The following is a 9,371-nucleotide window of genomic DNA, read 5'->3' on the forward strand; positions in this document are numbered from 1 at the left end:
CCCCTGCCTGTGTCCCTGCCTCTCTCTCTGTCTCTCATGAATAAATAAATAAAATCCAAAAAAAAAAAAGAGGATTGGGTTGGAGACATTACAGAGGCAGATCCTGTAAATAGAGCATCTATAACCCACACTCACTATCTTCACCCTTGAGAGATCTAAGTACACCTAACCCTCCCATTTCCGAATCTCACTGTGTTAGGCTTCTCTCTGTCCCCATTCCTCTCTGAAGTATTTCTTTTTAGATCTGTTTGGGTGTATTCAAGCTTCATTCCATTTTCTTCAAGACCTCCAAATACCTCAGCACGTGGTGGTGACCTGACCTCCAAATACCTCAGCACATGGTAATGCTCTGTTAAGTTTACCCAGGATTGGGAGCATCACCCAGAGCTACCCTTCCCTCACTGGGCCAGCTCCCTAAATGCCATTCCTGCCACGTGGTTCTCCCCAATGTATGTAACTCCTCAATCTCTTTGGGAATACAGCCCTACTAAGCCATTCTGCATCCCTCAACTTCCCTGAGTATCTAGGGAACAAAAATTTCTTCATCTTGCTATTATTGACAACTGACTAGAATGAGGGGAAAGAGACTGGGATCCTGGATGATGACAATATTTACAAAGAATCCAGGGGAAGACGCTTGGCTGAAAAGACATGAATTCTGTTGGGATGAGGGTGAGTCTGAGGTACCTGAGGGAGGTGGAGGTGTCCAGTGGACAGTTGGCCCTATAGGCCTAGAACTCCAAAGAGAAGCCTGAACAGGAGCTAGAGGCATGTGAATTTTCAGTAAGCCCCTAGTAAGTATGATTGCAGATAAGGTCACCCAGGGGAAGCACACAGCATGGGAAGAACAGTACAGAATAAACCCAGCCACTTGAGATTTAGGGGATGAGAGCCCAAAGGGAGCCAATAAATGGGCACTCTAGAGGAGCTGAGATTTGATAGCAAAGAGGAGAGACCTAGGGGAGAAGCCAAGAAAAGAAGGGACAGCCAGGAGAACAAGTGGCTCAGGGAGGACAAGCCAAAGGAGGAAGGGAAGTACCAGTTGGTTTTGTCCACTTGGGGCCCAACTGATGACTCATTCATTGTGGAATGATAAGGGGCACAAACCGGATTAGAGAGGGAACTGGGAGATCAGAAGAGAAGTGAGCTCATCAGCTTTATCTCCGCAGGAAGCTTGCCTGTGAAGAGAAAAAGATAGGATGGCAGCAAGGGCTTTTGTTTGGTTTGATTTTTCAGATGGGAAAGGCACGAGCAAGTTTATGGGCTTAAAGATACAGGTGAAGATGGTGAGCTGGGGGATCAGATCTAAAGCCTTAATAGGGATCCCTGGGTGGCGCAGCGGTTTGGTGCCTGCCTTTGGCCCAGGGCATGATCCTGGAGACCCGGGATCGAATCCCACATCGGGCTCCCGGTGCATGGAGCCTGCTTCTCCCTCCACCTGTGTCTCTGCCTCTCTCTCTCTATCTGTGACTATCATAAATTAATAAAAATTAAAAAAAATAAAGCCTTAATAAACTGGAGCCAGTAGTTCTTTTCCTAAGAGGAGGGAAACTGAGGAGTCAGAGGGCCATGAACATGAAAGAGTAAGTTAAGGAATTCCTTACCTTACAACCTTGGTTTTCTTAGAGAAAAAGAAAGGCCTTTTCTAAAGTATGACTTCTGTTGTGAGCAAGTTGTCGAGGTGGAGGCTTTGAAAAAGAAAAAGGGGAGTGGGCAAAGCTCTCTAAAGCTTCTTAGGGGGGCAGCCCCTGTGGCGCAGCGGTTTAGCACCACCTGCATCCTGGGGTGTGATCCTGGAGACCCGGGATCGAGTCCCACATCGGGCTCCCTGAATGGAGCCTGCTTCTCCCTCTGCCTGTGTCTCTGCCTCTCTCTTTGCTCTCTATGAATGAATGAATAAATAAATCTTTATAAAAATAAAAATAAAATAAAGCTTCTTAGGGATTGGCAAGCAAAAAAAAATCGAATCATTTTCACCAGCAATCCACAAGGACCCCTATATAGAATTGGAGAGGATGGGGATCCCTGGGTGGCGCAGCGGTTCGGCGCCTGCCTTTGGCCCAGGGCGCGATCCTGGAGACCCGGGATCGAATCCCACGTCGGGCTCCCGGTGCATGGAGCCTGCTTCTCCCTCCGCCTGTGTCTCTGCCTCTCTCTCTCTCTCTGTGACTATCATAAATAAATAAAAAATTTAAAAAAAAAAAAAAAAAAAGAATTGGAGAGGATGAATGAGGAGACTCACTCCAAGGTGGAGTGTTGCTGGCCGAGTACAAGAGAGAAAGAAGCGAGAAGGTTAGTGGGGAGGAGAACAATTGAAATACCTGCTATGAGAACTGGATGAGAGTTTCTCTTAGCTTCAGTAGAGTTATACCAAATCTGTAAAATTACTCCATCCACTTAGAGTGACTTTGTCACTCTTTGTCACAACTCCCCAAGAATCTCCTCTCTCTCCACATCCCCAGCTTCCCTGTACCCTCCATATGTTCTTCCCCTATTTTTCCCTTCAAGTCCTTTTTGGAATAATAGTATAAAATTTATCAAGCTATCTTCCCTTTGCTGTTAAGTAACTCCAGCTGTGGTGATACCCTAGGCCATCACTTCCTCTCTTCCAGTACCTTAACGCCTATTCTCACCCACCCCTCCAAAATACAGAGCTTGGGTTCTACCTCCACCCCCCACCAAAACCAGTTACTCAAGCTTACCAAATCTGATGCAAATTAATTATTTATCTTCTTACCCAGACTCTCTTTCTGTAGCATTTGATGATGCTGAACATCCCCAGCTTCTAAAACCCCTCCAGTCTTGGTTTCTACCTTACCCAGCCTTCTCTTGGGAGTTCTCACAGAGTACTATTTGATAAACCCTATTTTCTCTCTCAACCATAAAGACTTGCTGACCTGTCTTGCTGACCATTGATGCCTGCTTCCTCAGTTGTCTCATTCCCTTAGATCCCAAATGTCACTTTAAGTCTTTATTCTAACTCCTGGCAGAAAATATCTAATTAAAACAACCATAAAGGTTATCATTAATATAATTATCTAGTCCTTTCCTTTTCAAATTTCAAAGTGCTTTCACATCATCTCATTTCCTCAGAAAGAGCAAGCACAACCCATATTTAATAATTATGGATGCTGGAATCAGAGGCCTATTCAAGTCCAAACTAATCTTCTTTCTTATCTCACTTTCTTATCGCTGTTAATGGCAAAAGGCACTTAATCTCCAGGGCAGAAACCTTGTACCAGGTTTAATTCCCTTCCCTTCTCCCCACTCCTGATTTCTGTCCCTGAGTAATATGGGGTCATTCTCCCAAATATCTCAGGTTTGCCTTCTGTGGTAAGAGATCCACAGATTCTGTGCCATTTTAGAGATCCACACACAATTTCACTCTATCAAGATAACAAGCTGACTATTGCCATCCCAACTGGCTTACCAGCTACCACTGGCTCCTGCTTTGTTAACCGTGTACTTGAGTTCCAAGAAAACTTTCATATTGAAAATACTCCTATAAGAAAAGAATGACAGGTTTTCAAGAAACTATGCCATGTTTTTTTTTTTTTTTTTTTTTACCTCCCGAATGTTTTTTCTTAAATCGTCTCTTCAGGGGCACCCTAAGAAGTGGTTCAGGGTGGCTCAGTGGGTTGAGCATCTGCTTTTGGCTCAGGTCATGATTCCAGAGTCCTGGGACTGAGTCCTGCGTCAGGTGCCCTGCTCAGCTGGGAGTCTGTTTCTCCCTCTGCCCCATCCCTTGCTGGTGCTTTCTCTTTCTCTCTGTCTCTGTCTCTCTAGCTCTCTCAAAATTTTTTTTTAAAAAATTATCTCTTCAGGGGCAACCTGGGTGGCTCAGCAGTTCAGTGCTGCCTTCAGCCCACGGGATGATCCTGGAGACCCGGGATCAAGTTCCACATCGGTTCCCTGCATGGAGCCTGTTTCTCCCTCTGACTGTATCTCTGCCTCTCTCTGTGTATGTCTCTCCTGCATAAATAAATAAAATATTTTTAAAAAATAAAAATAAAAATTATCTCTTCAGTTAAAAATGAGCCAGTCATTCACCACCAACCATTCACTTACCTCTCACTACTGTATGCCCACGATAGGCTGGCTATGCTAGTGCTGGGTTACAAAAAGACCAATGCAACATGACCTCTGCCCTCAGAGTTTATGGTCTAATAAGAAACACATCCACACATCCCTCTGAAAGAATGTCATAATTAAGTTTAACTATAGTGAGTACCTCCCTTTGCCAGGGGCCATGGGAGTGGTAGGGTGGGTGACACAGTCAGCACTTAAGGAGTTCATGGCTCAGGCAAAGGCCAGGAAAACACATAATGGCATTGAAAAATAGATCTGTCCTGCCCACTAGGTTTTCATGACATTCCTAGGCCAGCAGCCACAGTAACCTCAGGGTTCTTGGCCCAACTCTCTCCTACCGGGACTGGGCAGAGCCTCTGAAGGTTAGCTATTCTAGGAGCAATGGGGGAAACATTTGTGGGTAAAGGAGAAAGAAAAGAAGGTGAAAAGCAGATGGGCTTTGGGGACAACAGCGGTGAGAGTTGGTCCGCAGGGTAGAGAAAGTGCTGGGATGGTGGCTTGGAATGGGAGGAAAGAGTTCAACCAAAGGTAATCAATTTGAGTACATAAACTAAGGAACATAAATCCTCCAAACATGTCACACACAGCCTCAAAACACAGTATATGCTTGGTAAAACTTTTGTGCACTTTTATTGTAGTAAATACAGAAAGATACAAAGAACATAAACATTTATGATAGAATGACTATAACATTTCCCCCCAATAATTTATTCAAATGGGTTGTTTCTTGTGGAATAAGAGAGTTCAGTTAATGGATGTGCTTCATGATGGGATAGAATGAACTAATGAATTTTGGAATTTCCCTCAGCAATGATATGTGTAAAAGTAGCCAACCTTAAAAGTAAATTTTATCAGCAAAAAGGGTTTATTTGGGACTAACAGAGGAATTACAAAAACAAAAACACTTCGCTGTTCAGTAAATCATTTTGATAGGTAATCAACAGTTTTAGGGTGCTGTATTGTTTTAAAAAAGACTATTTGAAACAGAGAGAGAGGAAGAGAGGGAGAGAAATCACAGGGCGGGGGGGGGGGGGGGGGTAGGGGGAGGGGCAGATGGTGAGGGTGAAGCAGAATCCCCACTGAGCAGGTAGCCCAGTGGGGCTCAATCCCAGGACCCTGAGATCATGACCTGAGCTAAAGGCAGGCACTTAACCCACTGACCCAGGTATCCCTAGGACTCTGTACTTATCAAGTCTAGAATTCATATGCAGGAGATTTGACTACTTGGGAAGAAATTTGAACTGTTAATCTATGAGACAAGATTCTACAAAAAATCATTTGATAAAGTAAAATAACTTCCCTTCTATGACTCTGAAAATTATATCAAATAAGCTTTGGACTGTCTATTTAATCCAGACATAATTAACTTAAGGTCCTGGAAGAGCTTCTCCAAAACTTACGGTGGAGGTGGGTTTCCAACTGTTTGCTCAAAATGCACATCTGCTCATTAAAGCTAATTGGTGTTTTCTGTCGTTAATGCTAGAATGCTGAGTTTCCTACTGCTGAATTTCCCGTTTGGAACATATATTACCAGGCCAGAGATTTAAGAGCAGCTGCCTTGAATTATTATGTCATTTCATCATAATATTATAAATTATTTGTACAATAAAAGCTGGGTTATCTGATATTGCCCTAAGAAGTTCTAGGAATCTTCTGTATCTCTGATGTGCTACCAAAATAAATCTTGATGCTAGTTGACTATTAATACTGAAATTCAATCAGTATTACACATTCTGAAGACATGTCAGTCATTTCAGTCTTTAGGTAAACAGAGGAAGGAAAAAATCTTTCTCTCAAAATTCAAAAATAAGAGAAGCTTAAGAGATTCATAAGATATTCCTTTTTTTAAAGAAATAAAATGTGATTTAGGATACAGGGCTGCTGGATTTTTTTGCAGGTGATGTGTTCCCAAATACTTTATAAAATTTAAAACATTAATTCAAGACAGAGCCTGGCAAAGGGTGACCTTTGTTTTTGCTTATCTTCTAAAGAAGAAATGTCATGTAGCAATATTTAAATAGCATTTACTAAGCCAACTTCTTTTAGAATATATGATTTTTGATTTTTTTAATTTGGGAGGATTTTCATTGTTTCAAACTTTGCGTATTAAGTATGACTTAATATCTTTATAATGCTCTATTTCAAATATAATGAAAAATACATTAAACATTATTACACTACAGAAGAAACTGGAAAGAATAGGAGAAGAAACTGAAGAATATTCATTAAAATAATCTGGTTGGGATGCGGGGCAGCCCGGGTGGCTCAGCGGTTTAGCACCACCTTCAGCCCGCGGCCTGATCCTGGAGGCCTGGGATCGAGTCCCACGATTGGCTCCCTGCATGGGGCCTGCTTCTCCCTCTGCCTGTGTCTCAGCCTGTGTCTCTGCCTCTCTCTGTCTCTCATGAATAAATAAATAAAAATATTTTAAAAAAATAAAATAATTTGGTTTAGTTTAGCAACTATAATTTTTCCTTCATAATATTTGCAGCATATATGACAAAGAACCAATGTGCCTAATAATATACAAAGAATTCTTACAAGTCAACAATAAGCAAGATAAAAAAAAAAAAACAATAAGCAAGATAAGCTATTTAAATAAATCCTTCTCTCTACAGAATCTTCAGTAAAATCCACTTTACTCCTTAAAAAAGAAAAAGATAAACTATATTTTTTAAAAGGACAAAAGAAATGAAAAAGTGTTTCACAGAAGAAATATAACCTGTAAACATTAAAAGATGCTTGATATCAACAACAATTAAAGAAATTCAAATTAAAGAATGATTACATGCCATTTTCACCCTCTCAGAGTGACAAAAGTCAAAAAGACTGATAAATAGCCACTCTTATCATAGGTGGGGTTTGGAGGGGAGAAGGACTGTAATCACTGTTCATGAGGGTATAAATCGTTACAACCTCCAAAAGAGGGTGACAACCTGTGTGAAAACCAGAAATTTCACTCGTGGGAATTGGCCCCAAGAAAATAAAGCCATAAGGGGGACAAATGTCCATAAGCATTGTTGCCAGGATGCAGGATGTGGCTGCCAGCCTCATGCATGACGCCTGACCCAGGTTTCACTGGTGCCAACTAGCACACATTACCTGGCCCTCCGGTGGCTTCCACCAGGAATCCAGGCATACAGAAAACACAGGTACTTCAGCAGCTGCTGTGGGGTGGGCAGGAACGCAGGGTGGATGGGACACCTCTCAGTGGCATTTCACTGAAAAATCCTCCAAGGAACCGCCTTTTCACTTGGGCCTCTGGCCAACCCTGTGGCTCCTCCCAGGTCACTATTATTCAGGAAATCCCGGTGGCCCTTCTTAAAAAGCCAGGCACAGGGGCTGGCCTTCAACCTTAGTCACAGTTTACCAGACTATCTGTGCCAAGGAGGCAGGATTGCTTGCAATAGCTGCTAAGAACATGAAAATGCCCCCGCTATTATGTTTGTAACAGTGGAAAAACTAGACCACAAGCACAAACATGTTCATATAGGGGATTAGGCAAATTATGATACATTCAGCCAATGGACTCATTTGTGAAAGGAATGAGTGGGGTCCATTTCAGACTAAAAATGGAACAATGTCTATGAGGCACAACTAAAGAGAAGAGACTTGCAGAGCAGGATACATGCCTGCTTGTACGTGGAGGTACCCCAATGCCTGGAACAATGTCTTGAACAAATATTTGTTGACTGGATTTGCAAAGAGAAAAATCTAGAAGACCTACACCCTGGTCTACTCTGTTCCCTACAGTCTCCCAGAAGCTAGAAAATCATCTGGTAGCTCAGGTAATCACATAGTATGTCTTTAAAAAAATACAACTAACCCTGACAGGAGGAAGACTGCAGGAAGAAGGAAAAGAGGCCTCTTTTTTACTTTACGGGATCCTATATTCTTTAGCTTTTCCTACAAGCATGCCATACTACGGTGATCATTTATATAGTGGAGGAAGAGGGCAGAAAGCTCGAAGTTTTGAGAAAAATATGGGTAAAATAAATGTGTGTCCCACAATCTGTTATCCTTCAAATGATTCTCACTTTAACTATTTCATTCCTGCCATTGTGTTCGAAGTCTCTAAGTGGTCTAGGAAAAACTTAAAGTTACAAAGTATACAACTAATTGACTATGTCTGTTTCCAGGAATATTTCTTTCCACATCTACTTCTAGGTCCACAAGTATAAGTCTTGAATAATAGGAATTTTGGAGACCTAAAAACCCCCATTCCTCCAACACAGAAAGTAGCTAAAGCTTTTAATGTGGCATAAAGTAATATTCAGGTGTGGTATGAAAACAACACTCACGGGTGGTGTCAAAATTGGAGAGTTTCATGTTCTTGCTTTCAGTGGTGTGCTCCTGACCCAGGGATGGTGGGAGGAAAGCTGACACAAAATAGAGAGGGAATCCCGGCCCCACTGCCCTAGTAGGTGACAACCATGGACCTTAGGGCACCCACTGTCACTAGTCTGTGAGTGTCCTGAACTCTCCCAGCACCCCTCGGAGAACATCTCCTCGGCCCTCTCCACCTGTTACCACTGAGATGCCCCAGAGCCAGGGCAGTGAGTTCTCCCTTGAGGCAAGGGAGGGGCCAGCCAGAATTTCTGGCCCAACATTTATTTGAAATCTTATTTTAATATATTTTTAAATATTTATTTATTTATTTATTTATTTATTTATTTATTTATTTATTTATCAGAGAGAGCACGCCCCTGAAATCTCATTCTAAATGTGCATTCTTGGGATCCCTGGGTGGCGCAGCAGTTTGGCACCTGCCTTTGGCCCAGGGCGCGATCCTGGAGACCCGGGATCGAGTCCCGCGTCAGGCTCCCGGTGCATGGAGCCTGCTTCTCCCTCTGCCTGTGTCTCTGCCTCTCTCTCTCTCTGTGAGACTATCATAAATAAATTTTAAAAAAAAATTTTAAATAAATGTGCATTCTTCTCAAAACTGTGTATCTGCATTTGCTCCAATATAAAAGCATAAAAGTATTTCCCCCAAAATCTCTGAAATAAATCCTCTGTTCCAGGAAGGTGGGAGCTGTGTATATGGTGGTTTCAAGTATCCCCAGCACACATAGCAGCTGAGATTTGAGTTGAAAGACTACGGCAGAACCTGTCCGACCTCACCTTCAGCTCAGGTTTGATGATCAAAGTCTCCTGGCACCTCCAGGACTCCAGGATTCCCAGGCTCCAATCAACCACTCTATCTCCCCAGCACATGGCTGTCCTTACCACTCTTCTTTCCACTCAAAAAACATAGGGGACTTCTTACTTCCTTCTGCATTCAG

The sequence above is a fragment of the Vulpes vulpes genome, chromosome 6, assembly GCF_048418805.1.
Source record: "Vulpes vulpes isolate BD-2025 chromosome 6, VulVul3, whole genome shotgun sequence".
In the NCBI taxonomy this organism is placed as follows: domain Eukaryota; kingdom Metazoa; phylum Chordata; class Mammalia; order Carnivora; family Canidae; genus Vulpes; species Vulpes vulpes.